Here is a 12,500-nt window from a genome sequence, read left to right on the forward strand (position 1 = left end):
TACTTAATTAAACAAAGCAATTTCTAAGTAATTGTCAGATAAAAAGATTCCACGAATGAGGCTTTGTCCCTCATTATTAAGAAGAAAAACAAGCTTGATGGACGAGTGTTACTACAAAACCAGATTGTTTGTCAGTTACACTCTTTGTCTGATATTTGTTTTTATTGAACATTACCATTAAATCACCCATCTTTATGCAGGCAAAACAGATCTGAAGGAAGATTATCGTTGGCTAATACATTTCCAAGATGTTTGTGATGAATACTTCATTTAATAAATTGAACTTCAGATTGACTGAAGCAGATCTGCCTCATTATCATTCATGTGGCCAAAGATCGAAGAACTTAGTGACGTAGGAGAGCAGACTTGACATTTTCATTAAATAAGAATGATTATTAATCTTCTTCTTCCAGTTCTTTCGGATGTCGCTGCCCTTTCAAGTAAGCGCAAGATCATTTTTTATGCTGCGTTTGGAATATTTTTAATTTAATGGTGCAGATGCTAATTGCTTTGTGAAGTTATTTTTCATTCTATAACCTTTCACGTATTATATGAATGATTATTATTATTATTATTATTATTATTATTATTATTATTATTATTATTATTATTATTATTATTATTATTATTATTATTATTATTATTATTATTATTATTCATTCCAAATTTTCATTCTGTGAGATAAGGATTTTCTTCTTTACCATTAAATATTTTCCTTACAGACAATCACACGTTTAAATAATATATCATATATTTTTTCATCATTTCTAACAAAGGACGATGAATTTTAGATTAAATTTGAAGCATTTAAAAGCAGTTGAGTAGCAGATCACACATCTAATCACAAACTATAAACTGGATAGAATAAAAGTGTAGTTCGAATGCAGGTCAAGTTCTTTGGAGAGAACCTGAGAGCCTGAGTAGGTGAAAAGCTCAGCCGGGCGGGGGGGTCGCCGCAGCCCACAGGAGCCCCTGGAGCTTAGCGCCAGAAGCTTCTCGGTGAACTCCAGTCTTCACTGTCAGTTCTTTTTTTTTTTTTTTTTTTTTTTGGAGTATTAGGGCTTTTGTGGTTCGCAGCACTGAGGAACTCACATGCATATCTTATACATGTAAGAGTATGCCTTTACAGCACCTTCAACCACTGGTTGCTGGAAACTGCTACAATGACCTCATGTATTTATTTATATATATATATATATATATATATATATATATATATATATATATATATACATATATATATATATATATATATATATATACATATATATATATATATATATATATATATATATTATATATATATATATATATATATGTATATATATATATATATATATATGTATATATGTAGATAGAAATATATATATATATATATATATATATATATATATGTATATGTATATGTATGTATAACTGAATCACGAAAGTTTGGAACGTGATAAACCCATAAATAAAGGTATAAGCCACGAAGGAAAAATAAACAATGGAGTTTCTGCAAGATCTTTCGACTCAAACGTCCTTTACTCAGCAGAGTAAAGGACGTTTGAGTCGAAAGATCTTGCAGAAACTCCGTTGTTTCTTTTTCCTTCGTGGCTTATACCTTTATATATATATATATATATATATATATATATATATATATATATATATATATATATGTATGTATATATATATATATATATGATATATATATATATATATATGGCTGAAATGTATGTATATTAGTATGACATCCTTCTTCTATTTGTTCGATGATCTTGCTTTCAATATTCTCCTGTCACTCTGAAAATTTTGTCAAAGCCACCCGCATCCACCTCATATACACATATAGATATTATATATATATATATATATATATATATATATCATATATATATATATATATATATGTGTGTGTGTGTGTGTGTGTGTGTGTGTGTGTGTGTGTGTGCGTGTAAATTGCTTCACTTTGTCTTCTTACATGAAGCCATGTCTTCTGTCTTTTACGACGTATGAGTTCTTTCCTCTATGGTAGTTGGCATTCCTCTCATGAAACCTCTGAATGACTGGATTTTGGAGACAATGATGACTTCTATCGGTCATATTGATACTCAGCTTATCTTAGGTGAATAATATTCGTGTTATTCTATTTTAGAGCCAAATGTCATCTAATGAGTTCTTTTTCTTCTATTTTTACTCCTGAAGAAAACAGAAAAGGGCCATCACTCTGAAGGCTGTGATGATCGCTCGTCTATCAGTCGTCAGTGACGTGATCGTTGTTCCGGCTGTTATTAATGCAGCATTTTTAGTTTTTTGTAAAAGAAAACTATTAAGATGGCTATTTGTCTGTCCGTCCTCACTTTTGCTGTCCGCCCTCAGATCTTCAAAACTACCGAGGCTCGATAGAGGACTGCAAATTGGTATTTTGATCACCCACCTTCCAATCATCGAACATACCAAATTGCGGGCCTCTAGCCTCATTAGTTTTAATCCTATTGAAGGTTAAAGTTAGCCGTGATCATGCGTCTGGCACCGCTGTAGGGCACCACCGGTCAGTGTCTGAAAGTTTCATGGACCGCGTCTAAGAGCTTCATAGGCTGTGGCTGAGAACTTCATACAGCATTATACACTGTACAGAAAACTCGATTACGCCGAAGAAACTTAGACGCATATTTTACTTGTTAGTGATTAACACCAAAAGTGGCAGAATTATAACATCAGTCCCTCCACCAGTTCCACACAGAGGCCGGCCATTGCCCCACCACCACCGACACTTTTGCTTTTTGTTGCGGCGAATTTCAGGATTTTACATGGAACGTTTCGAAAATATGTTCTCACACATTGCGTTAACAAAAGCTTTATGTGTCCAAGGATTATTTGATAATAGGTAAGACAAGACCGCACAGCTCTGTGGGAGCCTTCTCTAGCGCTCTCTTTGAAGAAACGTTAAAAGTAATAATACGTCGTTCATTGTCTATAATTTCACGAACTTGATGGCTAGCAAGTAAGGCGCTCGCAGGAGCAGTGCATCTAAATCTTAATTTCTTTCGCTTGCAACAGAATAGTGTTCATGGTTGGGTGATCTAAAAGAAGAGGGAAAAATAAAACAATGATATTTAATGGCCTTTGACATTATCTCTAGGAAACGTGCGCTCATTCGTATAGCATTGATGTCAGAGGTCATTCCATTTTGTGAAACAACGCTGGAATGTCGTGTGATTTCTGCTCTAGTGGAATGGTACTTAAAGACGGGTTTTTCGTCAATGATGACGCATCAAATGGCAACTTTGACAATTAAGTACTCACTTAGCAAGACGCAAAGTAATGAAGAAAATATGCAGAGGTATTTACGTTGAAAACCATCAGCGTCAATACTAAGTGACCACATGACTGATAATTATTTTAAAAACAAACTTCAGTTAGCTCGATGAATTTATGACAAAATAACCCAATGAACATTAAAGCTGTGCACAGAGTCTAGGGCGCCAGTCTCTTCTACTTCATTAAGTCTGCAGTTCATTGCAAATAAGTGATGACCTTTGTGTCATTCTAATGATTCATTGTATCTTTTTGTTTAAGTATTAGCAACATTTGTGGCCTTGTTAGGCCCTCATATAAGATCCAAGCGTCTGAGGATACAACGCAAGGAAAAACAAAAAGCGATCAGTAAAACGATGTGACCTATGGAAAGTTGGCCAAACTACAACTACTACCTCTATTGCAGTATAATAGATTGCCACGCCCCTCCTTGGCCACTCCTATTTAGACGATTAAGCACCTACGGCAAACAAATTGCACCACTGAGTCTGCAGTTCTCACCCGGGTGACGTCTGTGTGCAATAGAGTTGCAGCCACCAAACTGAAAGCTTCACTGGCGATGCTCTAAGAGAACGTTCATGATTTGTTTACTTATTCATACTCACAAATACACAGTGTGCATTCATACTTCATGTCATTCATTCATCATAAATGGAGGTTTTATACTCACATACACGCACGCACACACACAAATAGCATATATATATATATATATATATATATATATATATATATATATATATATATATTATATATATATATATATATATATTATATATATGTGTGTTGACAGGTAACCGAGCTGATCTGAAATAATTCTGCTTAGTCAATATATGAAATAGGCAAATTTATTCATCTGCATACAGACGAGATAAGCATTTATGTTTGCTGGTAATCGTCGATAAACGATGGGAATCTCAAAAATTGTGTTGAAATGACGGTCTGAACGGAAAATGATTGAAGGATAATGATGAAACATGCGGCCTCGTACAGACCCGGGAAAATCTTCTGTTGCCTGGAATTGAATTAAAACTTCCAAAATGTTTACCCGATATGGTGGAATGAGAAAATCGTGTATCTATAACTAAAATGGTGCAAATTGGTAGCGAAAATGATAAATTCCTGTGGTGTAATCAGCAGTAGGCGCCTGATTATCTTCGCTCCCTTTCATTCAACATAATTTTTGATAGATAGAATACAAATAAAAATTTTCGTTTTTCTAAACTACATTCATTATGCTTGGATCCGATTTTACGAGTTTGCACAAGACAGCCTGATCATTTAATTTTTACTTTATGTGTAAAGTTTCCTTTCTTGTTTTCCGATCTCGAATTCTGAAGAGTGAGGAAGAGCTTGTGTCGGCACAAGGCTAATTTCATCTAAGAGCAACAATATGGAGTTTCGACTTCCTATTTAAGGGTGTGGATAGTCATCAGTGCTGTGTTCAGCCACCGTTATTATGAGGACATAACTCTCCTTCACTTATATATATATTTTTATGCCAATTTAGTCATTTTCCCGCCTACAAAATACAACTTGAGATGTTCTTCCTTTACAGGAACTTTCCATCCCTGGCAATAAATGACCTCTTACACCATACTTGTGCAACTACACTGAATTGCAATGGATATTATCATATATAAATAACCCTTAGGTATCATGGATACCTCGGCTCTTTTACTTTACTCTCAAATTTCTCAGTCAACCGTTCCATGATAAGTACTTGATCTGCATACCGTCTTCCTTCCGTAAGCCCACATTGTTCGCCCTTTATTCATTGTTCTGTCGTCTATTTTACTTCATCGAATAAATACTAAGATACGCTTCCCCAGTATAGAGGGAAGGTCATGTTATATTCCTCTTGTTATTCTTGTCTTTCTCTAAAGAACAATTATGTTCATCTTTTTTTCAAAGGAACAATTATTGCTCTCATTCATTCCTTTGCAAATTCTTTCTCTCATTCAAACTTACCTTACACGCTTGGGTCAGCGATTTAATCACATTTTTGCCACCTGCTATCCCAACTTCTCTATTTCATTCTTCAACCATTTCAACATGGACTGCTACTGCAATAATATAATACTGAGCAGTATTTCCTGAAAGAGCAAGTGGGTGGAAATAGTAATGGACTGTCCAAAATGAAAGAGGAAGTGTCCCTAAATAGTGCTTGAGCCTCTCTCTTGAGGGCAACACCTATCACTTACTTCAAGGTCAGTTTACTTTCAAAGATACCACAGTGACAGCAAACGGTATCTCTCTTGACATCTTGCTGACCTGGGATGTGTCAATGTATTAGAATACAAATGCACCTGGCCCAGAACAGAGGCGTAAGTAATGGATGGTTGCGGCCTTGCATAGAATTGTTGGAGTTCCTGGTATGAACTCCTTTGTACGTATATGAAGCGGACAGGGTTGTGGAATTTTTCTGCACTGGACATTCGTCCTCGGTACGGTAGTTAAAGAATGAATGGGACCGGGATCATTGTCTCCTTTTTCTCAGAGACTTCCATCTTTGAATGCTGGTAGAATGTGTTGGTACATATATCCATTAATATACAAATGTACACAAACAGTGCGTATCATACAGTCCACTATTTTAAGGAACCGACAGTAAAATGTCAGTAGAGAAGATTTATACCACTGATCCTTCTGGTTAATTGAGGTCACCAGTTATCATTATCCAGCCGACGATAACGAAGATAGATACAGGAAAATGATCAACTACCCTATTATACAGAGGGTGAGTGAACTAAAGGTAATTAACCAGTTCGGTGTAAACTCGAATACAAGAAGAAAGAGCCAAGCTCTTTCTAATCAAAAAAAAAAAAAAAAAGCTTATTAGCTTCCAAAGATGAAAGGCTGCGGCATAACTTATACAAACAAAAGGTCATTAACAGCATCTTGAATCCAGCATATATTGCGCCATTCATTTTCACCCGAACTCTTTTATATTCGTTTTGGCCTTTCTAAATGTTCTTTAGTTCTACTACTCTATCGCTTCAAGGATATCTTGCCTCTCTCTCTCCTTACTCTTAAATTATTTCTCCTTTAATCAATATCACTTATCTAGAATATAACAGCATTTCAACTCGCATTTGCTCGTGTGTCTTCCTAGTTGTGTTTTGTATAATAGTTCACTTATCCATGTTCAACTATCATGTTACTTTTATCATCTAATGCGCTGCTAGAAATTTATTCCGAAATATTGTACTCATTTTCCAGAAAATGAGACTTAGTTAAACACTTTTTTCAATATCTGATTAATTTCCTTTCTCTTTTTTGGCTACTGCATAAATTTTGCAATTTTGGGTTGTTAGTATAGCTGTTTCTCTTTTAATTCTACGCCCATCTTCTTTTATTATCTGTAACTTTTATTTTCTCATTATCAGCTTTACACTAAAGCTGTGCTCTTAACAACACCGTCACTTATCAAAATGCACCCAGTATTTTATACCGTAAGCTTACACATCCATTCTCTTAATTTCCTAACATGCATCACATTCCATCTGTAAAATCAAGACCCAAACCGCATATTTTCGTGATCTTTCTTTCAACATTCGAACTTTATAATGGTCTCATATACCTAAGTTACCCTGTCTCAAAACTTATCAAGTGTTAACAACTAATAAATCACCTTATGTTAAATTACATTTACTTACACAATTGTTTCAAAGCTTAAAACTTCGCTGCTCTTCTCATATATTCATAATATTTGAAATTTCCAAATATCATTACCAGGTTCATCGATATCTCCCAAAAATGTCGTTGTCGGTGTTGATCGCTACCAGACTAAAAAATTAAATAAATAAATAAATAAAAAGTTGTGGGTTGTGGGAGGAGGATGAGGAGCTAAACAGGAAATTAAACTGAGGGTGGGTAAACAAACGGAAGAATAAGTTTATAGAAAGTAACCACGTCTTTCAAATTGGGAAAACTATAGAGTTACAATGTTCATCAGTTAAAAGCAAGACCCGGATCCCACACTTGTTCATGTCAAGTTTCTTAGCTATGTCATTAAATACATTAGTTTACAGAGCAATTAAGACCAAACAGAAGAGCAATTAACAATTCAGCTGTCAGTGAAGTGGGAAACCAGCCGTTCAACTCAAGACCTCAGACGGAGCAGCAGAATAGCTTCTACCCAATTGAAGGGGACATTAAGTGTACCAATAAAAACATGCATTAAGCTATCAGAGAAAATACAAATTCTTCAAAGGAGGTTGTCAATGGAAAGAGACTTAACAGTGAATGCGTTGTAGCCTTGAAGGTCTTTAAAATTCAAGTAATATTTCTAAAGAACATTATTTATCAGCAACTGTACTTTATGTGAGAGTTGTAGGCTAGTACGAATTTGACGATAGTATATCAGAGCATTATAGTCTGTCAGCCGATGTACTTACAAATGCACCGTCCACATTCGATGACTTTGTCATTTTTCTTCTTCACAAATTATTCCCAACCAGAGTAAAACTGCAACGGTCAGAAAAAAAATTATATTACTCATATAGCTACTCTATAATTATAATCATGGTTAAAGAACAGGAGCAGTTAAGTTACCGGGCGAGATTCTGAAAAAATTCACTGACTGAGAATATGAACTATGTAACATAGTGATTCTCAACCTTTTTATTATCATGGTCCTTCCCTCCATGTTCCCATTACACCTATAAGTAAAATTCCCTCCCAGATTTCAAAGGAAATAAGAAAAAAAGAGAAGAGAATGAGTGTTTTGATTCTTTTGGGAATGAATTAATGAAATACTTGGCACTGCTAACTAACTACTAGATCTTGAATGCATGGTTGAATGCCAGAGTGTGCACAGCCTAAGTGCCCTTCAACAATCAGCCTGTTTCTGAATTTGGTCTTGAGAGCAACGAGTGTGGAAAATGCGGCTTCACAAAGATATATGGCTCCGAACATACTTAAGATCCGAACGAGTCCAACTAGAGTAGTAGACTCTAGGAAAATAACGTTATAAGGCGATACTTCTGCATTTGTTCATAAACTTTTAAATGTTAGTTCATCGCTCTTCTTTAGACAATAACGAATATAATTAGAGAATTTGTCATTTTTTCCTAGTGCTTCCCCCACCTGCAAAGTGCTGATGGCCCCCTTAGGGGGGCGCGCTCCCCGGGTTGAGAACCATTCCTGTAACACAGAATTAAAGGCCAGACATAAAAATTTTCTTCAAGTAAATTACGAGTCCCCACATCAGCCTTGTCTCCACTTTCAGGTGATACAGATGAGCTAAGTTAAAATGAATGGGTTACGGTAAGTGTGGAAGGAGCTTAGATATAAAAATCGTTAAAGGAGCATAATTAAGAAGAGAGGTTTTGTGGAGAAGATGAAATATCAGAAGTTAAAAGTTCATAAAACGGTTTTTTTTTTTTTGTGATCCTGATAAGCAGTTACATTCGTTGGTGTTAGTTAAAAAGAGAAAACCATTTCAGCAGACTAAGAGAAGACTAAGGGGTAGTCGAGTAATGAGGCTAGACCAGTAGAATTAAAAACTGAAGGCATATGAATAAAAGAGAAAAGGAAAGATCTGTCGCATAAAAATTAAACAAACAAACAACAGCCCGATTAGATTATTCGAGATTCACAGTTCTGGCAATGAGTGGATTGGTCTCATTGTGAATAAAATCCAGTTTAAAAAATGGTAACGCGAGTAGAGACTTCACTGAGCAAATAGGTCTTGTGATGAAAAAGAAAGATAGCTAGCTAAGAAACAGGTCAGCCACATGAGACTGTCATGGAGTGACGCAGTTGTCCATGGGTGAGCTTTACCAAGTCCCGGATATGCAGTCTTTATCAGAACTGAAGGGAAACAAGGTCCATATGGGAGATATGAGAATCAAATTAACCGTTCAGATACAAACGAAATTCAACACTGAACACGGCCATCCTAATATGGACTCCTTTCTCAATACTTCATGAAAATGCGTGACAAGAAACAATCGACATATTATATCGGGAATAAGATATTTTGTTACATTATTGATCTCTTATATATAAAGTATTGTCTTCGAGACAACATGCAAAACAACCAAAATTCCGCTGACATGCCCAGAGAGAAAAAATCTTCAATGAAGATTGAATCGACTTCCTATAGAGAGAAAATTATTAGTTTAGAATTAACGTTGAGATGATTATATGCGTGGCTTATAGCACTTATTCACTAATAAGTTCATTTTGTAATATCCATCTCTTAATATCAAATCATTCTTGCTTTGCATAATTTCCTACTAAATACATTTGCAAGATTATCTCATTTTTATCACTTGAAAGATTGAGGATTTAATTTCATTTATCTACTAAATATATTGAACTGCGACTGGGACGTCTGATTGGTGGTTATGTGCTCAGCAAAAAAAAAAAAATGGGAAATGAAGACTTGCTCATTTCATGGGAGATTTATGGTTTTGGTCCTTGGAAGAAAATCTCTAGATTTAAAACTTTGTGTTGGCTTATCCCGAAATAAGTTTGTTAAAGTATCGTCTTTGTAAAGCAGTCAAACAAACCAAATAGCTAGATACCCAAGCCGTAACCAGTGACTAAAAACCCATATTAAGAAGTAGTAAGATATTAGGTAATGAAATACAGCCACCTCTGCACATAAAACGTTTGATGAGCATCTATCCTGTGTTTGCCTAAGCATAAATTGTGAAAGCTAGACCATTAACTGCTATTCGTGTAAAAAACAAAACCTTAATAATAATAACAATTTTGGATATCTGAAAGATAGTACTTTTTGGCAGTACATGAAAGCTAGGAGAGGAGAACCCGTACTTATTCACAGAGAAACTTGAACTTAAGGAAAACGAAAGAGGTTCGGTTCAAGCAAAATCTGTTTTATGAACATCAGAACATTACACAAAACTGGGTCTGCTATTTCGTAAGCTATGATAAACGTTTAGAAAAATGCCATCATTTGAAATTTAGCTAATCGACAACGAAAAGTAAAAAAGAAATAATGTTGGAAAAATGCTTAGAGACATTATTATAAAGGGTAGGGCTATGATGCTGTTGTTTTGCGCAATGATTGCAAGCTTTGATAAAACTGAAGAATAAACGACAGACGACTTAAACTACAGGAAGGGAACCGTTTATTTTATGACTCTCATGAACTAATACACTTTACTCAAGAAGGGTTTTATCTACACAAATACATACGTACCTACATCCATACATATATATATATATATATATATATATAATATATATATATATATATATATATATATATATATATAAATGCTTTAAAAAATCACAGTAGATGCACGTGACTTCATTAAATAAGCGAATGCCACAGGAAAATGATAGTCAGAAATCCAAGCGCTTTCATCTTTACTAAGACATTGTCAAGGAGCTAATGAAATACAATTGGAGAGAAAGGTCTCAGGTACACAACAAGATCAAGAATACCAGATGATTAATTGTCAAAAGGGTAAAAATTAAAAGAGATAATCCAGGATTATCGGATATCACACGGTCACAAACCTAAACAGATTTGACCCTAACCGAAATTACAAAGTATCTTTACAGTCCAAAGCATGTAAAAACTGAATATATTAATTTTGTTGCTTATATTTATCTACAACTTTTTTCATTATGAACGCATCAAGTTTAAATAAACCAAGACTTAAATTTAGAACATTTCTATTATTTGACTTGATGAAACAAGATTCAATGATATTCCTTTTAACTGTGTCATTACATGGGATTAAGGCTCTTGCTTTGACTCCAGTTAACAGGATTATCTAAATCTCTTTTGTTCATTACTACTCCAATCACCATCAAAATGCTAAATTCTCTGTTTTTTCTGGGATTTTCCTAAGGGTTTTACGTGTCTGTAGCCCGCAGTTTATTGACGCTGAAATTAAAACTATTTATGATATTGCATTGAAACTTAAATACCCAAGGACTTTTGTAGATGTGGCATGGAAAAGAGCTAGAAAAACATTTTATTCAACTAATGACAAACTTGAATTTAGTAAGCATAACATTCTAAAATTACCCTATGATGAAAGGTTTTTAGATATTCCTAGAATTTTAAAGCTTTTTAACAGAAATGTTGTTTTCAGTAATATTAATGTCAAGAGTTTAGTAATCAAAAATTCTCCTAAAGATCTTCCAGGCTGCATATATGAAATTCCTTGCAAAAAGTGTGATAAAGTCTATTACGGACAGACCGGAAAATCTCTTTCACAACGTCTCAAACAGCACCAATATTCTGTGAGAACTGGGCAAATATCGAATGCATTATTCGTACAAATGAGAGATTTAGATCACCCTATTAACTGGAGTCAAGCAAGAGCCTTAATCCCATGTAATGACACAGTTAAAAGGAATATCATTGAATTTTGTTTCATCAAGTCAAATAATAGAAATGTTCTAAATTTAAGTCTTGGTTCATTTAAACTTGATGATTTCATAATGAAAAAAGTTGTAGTTAAATATAAGCAACAAAATTAATACATTCAGTTTTTACATGTTTTGAACTGTAAAGATACTTTGTAATTTCGGTTAGGGTCAAATCTTTTTAGGTTTGTGACCGTGTGACATCCGATAATCCTGGATTATCTCTTAATTTTTACCCTTTTGACAATTAATCATCTGGTATTCTTGATCTTGTTGTGTACCTGAGACCTTTTTTTCTCCAATTGTATTTCATTAGCTCCTTGACAATGTCTTAGTAAAGACGAAAGCGCTTGGATTTCCGACTATCATTTTCCTCTGGTATTCGCTTATATATATATATATATATATATATATATATATATATATATATATATATATATATATTATATATATATATATATGATATATATATATATATATATAATAACTTGATCACGAAGTATATAAAACGTGATGCTAAGTATAAATAAAGGTTTTTTTGCCACGAAGGATAAAATGAAAAAGCGAGATAGCCAAGTACTTTCGGTCCTGTTCGGACCTTTACTGAGGCAAACTCCGAACAGGACCGAAAGTACTTGGCTATCTCGCTTTTTCATTTTTTTCCTTCGTGGCAAAAAAACCTTTATATATATATATATATATATATATATATATATATATATATATATATATATATATATATATATCTGTTAGGTATGTATGTATGTATTTACCCTTGTCATTGAAAACTTGTTCATCATTCAGAAGGTAAGAGAAACAACAAAAGAAACCGTGAGAGA

Source organism: Macrobrachium nipponense, chromosome 11, assembly GCF_015104395.2.
Source record: "Macrobrachium nipponense isolate FS-2020 chromosome 11, ASM1510439v2, whole genome shotgun sequence".
In the NCBI taxonomy this organism is placed as follows: Eukaryota; Metazoa; Arthropoda; class Malacostraca; order Decapoda; family Palaemonidae; genus Macrobrachium; species Macrobrachium nipponense.